We start from the raw sequence: 4,558 nt of genomic DNA on the forward strand, positions 1-4,558 counted from the left end.
TTCTGCTGTGCATGGGGTCGCTATGAGTCGGTTCCAACTCGATGGCACCTGACAACAACAACAACAATAACAGAAATTCCACAAGTGAATGACTTTAACAAACAAACTATTTTCTTACCGTTCAAGATGTTAGAATTCAGGGCATCGGCTCTAGGGAAAATGACTCTCTTTTGGCTTTGGAGGAAAGTCCTTGTCTCTATTTGAGTTTCTGCTTCTGGGCGATTTTCATGTGATGAATCATCTCTTTTCTTTCATCCCTGCTGCTTTCCCTTGTTTAATCTCTTTTGTAGTTCAGAAGAGATTGCTTTAAAACATGCTGTACAGGAACCTTATTCATTAGCATAACAAAGACAATGCTTTCCCAAATAAAGTTATAACCACAGGCAGGAATTACAAAAATTATTTGGGGGGACACAGTTCAATCCATAACAGATACAGAAGCTTTTATTCTCTTAAATTTATATTCATGCAATATTTAAAATGTGATGTGAAAGAGGTATGTATAGTAGGGAAGTTTATGGAATCTTTTTTGGTGTGGTGCTGTGGGTTAATGCTCTGGACTGCAAAATTGGTTTGAATTGCAATGTTGGTGGTTCAAGCTCACCAGTCGCTCCTCAGAAACCCTATACAGGGTCGCTGTGGGTCAGAACTGACTCGACGGCACTTAACAACAACAGTATAGTAGACTCTCATTTAGGGCAGTTTAGACATCAGTGATCTGCTACAGGCAAAAGGAATGAGAGTACTTTACATCCAATCCTTTGATTATTGGTATCTACTTCATATCATCTATAAATCATTGTTGACTTGAGAAATAAATGAATTTATTTTAGGGAATCCAGAGATTTTTATACTGCCATTCTACTGTCAGAAGTTTTGCATTTTAAAAAGATGTGTGATAAGATTGGTCTGTCTGTGTAAATTAGCTCATTTGCTGATAGTTCTGCTTTGACATTATGCACTTTAAAATGCGAAGTGCTTTTCCTCACAGTGCAAACTTTGATTTTTAAGTCTTTCACCGGTGTCATGTGGAAATTAATGTTTAATCCCTTGCTATTTAACACTCCTGACAGAACATTTCCTTTTATAGCGTTGTCACATCATTTTCTCCAGTTAATATCTTGGCTGTTGAGGTGCTTAAATCCTTCAGGGAGTAAATGAGCCATGCTCCTTGACAGAGAACTAGAGGTGTTGATTTCAGATTTTGAAAGTTTACTCTTTAAAGTTCCATTATGCTTATTCATTGGTTCTTGAATGAGCTATTGTTTCTTATCTGTTAGATCATCCTTCCTTCCTTAAAGTTTTGTCATTTCTGTTGCCCTTTTGAAAGCATTAGAAAAGTGCCTTTTCCAGTAACAAAACAAAGAACTGCCTATATAACACTTTTTATATTTGCTAAATTAAAGATGAAATTTGCATGTTTGTCATTTGAAAAGTATTACATTACTGTAGTGATTATAGATATGAAAGTGCATTCTGATATCATACTTCTAGCAAGAGATTTCTTTGCATTAATTTAACCTTTTTGTAAACTTTTTATTGTAAATTGAATGAAGGTTTACAGAGCAGATCAGCAGTTTTATATTCAACAAATCATATACTTTGCTTCATTACAATGATTGCAGATGCTTCCATGTACCTTCAGTTAACAGTATTTACCTCTATTTTAACTCTCACATTCATATTTGTATCTCCCACTATCTTTATCTTTCTCTGCCAACTTCCCTTTTGTTGTAGCTTGCTTATCACCCAAGTTAACATGTGTCTAGCCTCTCTGGCTCATGAATAATTTCCCTTCCCTCCACCTCTAACCCCCTGTAACCATCATAGAGTGTTTCTTTTATCTAGAAAAACTTTTTTAACTTTTACAGCAGTGGTCGCATACAATATTTGTCCTTTTGTGTTTGACTGATTATTCTCAACATGTCCTCCAGGTTCATCTATGTTGTGAGGTGTTTTACAGATTCATCGTTTTTCTTCAACAGTGCATAGTATTCATTGTGTGTATGTACTAAAATGTATTTGACCTTCGGATGATCGGCATCTAAGCTGTCTCATCTTTTTTCTATTGTGCATAGTACTGCAATGAACATTTGTATCACGGTTCTTACTTCTTTAGAATATATACCAAAGTAGAGGGATTTCTACTTTCAACTTTTTGAGAAAGTGGAATACCGTTTTCCACAGTGGTTACACCATTTTACAGTCCCATCAGCAGTGTAGGAAGGTCCCTGTCTCTCTACGTATTCATCAGCATTGTTATTTTCTGTTTTTTTTTTGAACTTTGGAATGAGCTCCACAGAAGCCAGGATGACCAGACTTTGTCTATCAGACTTCGGACATATTAGCAGGAGGAACCAGTCCCTGAAGAAGGACATCCTGCTTGACAAGGTGGAGAGTCAGCAATAAAAGAGGCAGACCCCAACAAGATGAATTGACATAGTGGCAGCAGCAGTAGACTCAAGTGTAACATCAACTGGGAAAATGGTGTAGGTCCAGGCAGTGTTTTGTTTTGTTATGCCTAGAGTTGATATGAGTCGGAACTAACTTAATGGTGGTGCTGTGCATTAATGTGCTGGACTACAGAGTCAGTGTGAACCACAAGGTTGGTGGTTCAGCCTCACCAGCGGTTCCTCAGAAACCCTATACAGGGTTGCTGTAGGTCAGAATTGAGTCGATGGGACTTAACAACAACAACAGCAACAAAGATGCTAACTCATTCGTATCTCTCTCATTACTAATGATTGTGAGCCATTTTTCCATATGTTTGTTGGCCGCCCAAATGTTTTCTTTGGTGAAATGTCTGTTTATATCCTCTAACCACATTTTAATTGGATTATTTGTCTTCTTGTAGAGGCATTGAAGTGTTCTATAAATTTTAGAGAGTAATCTTTTGTCTGATGTGTCATTGCCAAACATTTTTGCCCAGTCTGTGGATTCTCTTTTTACTCTTTTGATGAAATCCTTTGATGCACATAAGTGTCTTAATTTTTAGGGTCCCAGTCATCTATTTTGTCTTCTTTTTTGTCATTATGTTTGATAGTGTATCATATCTAAGTTTGCTATTTTCTTTTCATTGATGATCTTAATAGTTCTAGGTTTTACATTTAGGTCTTTAAACTACATTGAGTTCATTTTTGTATATGGTGTGAAATATGGGTCTTGTTTCATTCTTCTGCAAATGGATTTTCAGTTTTTCCAGCACCTTATGTATAAGAAACTACCTTTTCCCAATTTAATGCGTTTTGACTCTCTCTCTCAAAGGTCAACTGAGCATAGGTGGGTGGATTTACTTCTGAATTCTCAATTCTGTTCCATTGATCTTTGTATCTTTTATTATCTCAGTACCAGGCTATTTTCACTACTGTGACTAGGTTTTGAGATGGGGAAATGAGAGGCCTCCTACTTTGCTCTTCTTTTTGATAACAATTTGCTTATCCAGGGCCTCTTTCCTTTCCATATCAATTTAGTGATTAGTTTTTCCATCTCTTTGAAGATTGTTGATGGAATCTGCATAGGGATTACATTATATCTATAGATTTCTTTGGATTTTTATTCTTGTTAAGTGCCATCGAGTCATTTCTGACTTTCATCCTTGTATAGGGTTTCCAAGAAGCAGCTGATGGGTTTGAACTGCCAACCCTTATGGTCAGCAGTCCAGTGGTTATCCTACAGCACCATACCAGAACTCCATAGATTGCTCTGAGTAGTGTTGACATTTTCACAATGTTAAGTGTTCTGTCCATGAGCTTGGTATATTCCTCCATTTTTTGTTTCTTTTAAAGTTATTTGTATTATTGTTGGGGTATTATGGAGCTGAGAGTGAAGCGTCCAGCTGATTTGAAGTGAAGGGAGATGCACAAGAATGCCCAAACTTGCAGATAGTACCCATTTGACCTCGCCTCGATGGTGATGGTTTGATGATCAGAACTGGACTACGGGAACATTAAAAAAAGCAAAACAATTTTGGATAAAGGAAACAAGTGTAAATTGATACAATTTGATCAACTTGACCTATATTTATGGATGTAGTAGCTCAAAATACCAGCTGAGAGAGAAGGAATCTTCACATCAAGTATCAATCCTGTCCCCTCTTCATACAGGGTAGATAGAGACGGCAGACTTAGATATTGGCTACCTAAAACTAGGGGGTCATAAAGGCATGAAGTGACTGGCTTACAATGTTTCAAGAGGGAGTTTAGTTTAAGAGTGTGCAGGGGAAAGTAGAGTCCCCACTGAATAGTTTCATCTTGTCTAGATGGGTCTGGTGAAAAGAGATGGGGATAAGATTCTTATGATTCAGTAGTTAGTAATTGTTACCATGACCAACTGTGACTGTCACAACTTTAAAGGTATAAGTTGTGTAACAAAAGAGGGGAGTGGTTAATCTTACAGTCCAGGAACAGTGAACCCTAGGAACATCAAGGGAGACGAGTATGAGCAGAATGTGGGACCCTATCCAGAGAAGCAGCGACACCAGAGATGGAGACAGAGATGATGGCATAGAGAAATAGAGCAACTGAGGACTCTAGACTCATGGAAAGAGAAAGACTGTGTG

This window comes from Chrysochloris asiatica, unplaced genomic scaffold (assembly GCF_000296735.1).
Source record: "Chrysochloris asiatica unplaced genomic scaffold, ChrAsi1.0 scaffold00079, whole genome shotgun sequence".
Taxonomy (NCBI): domain Eukaryota; kingdom Metazoa; phylum Chordata; class Mammalia; order Afrosoricida; family Chrysochloridae; genus Chrysochloris; species Chrysochloris asiatica.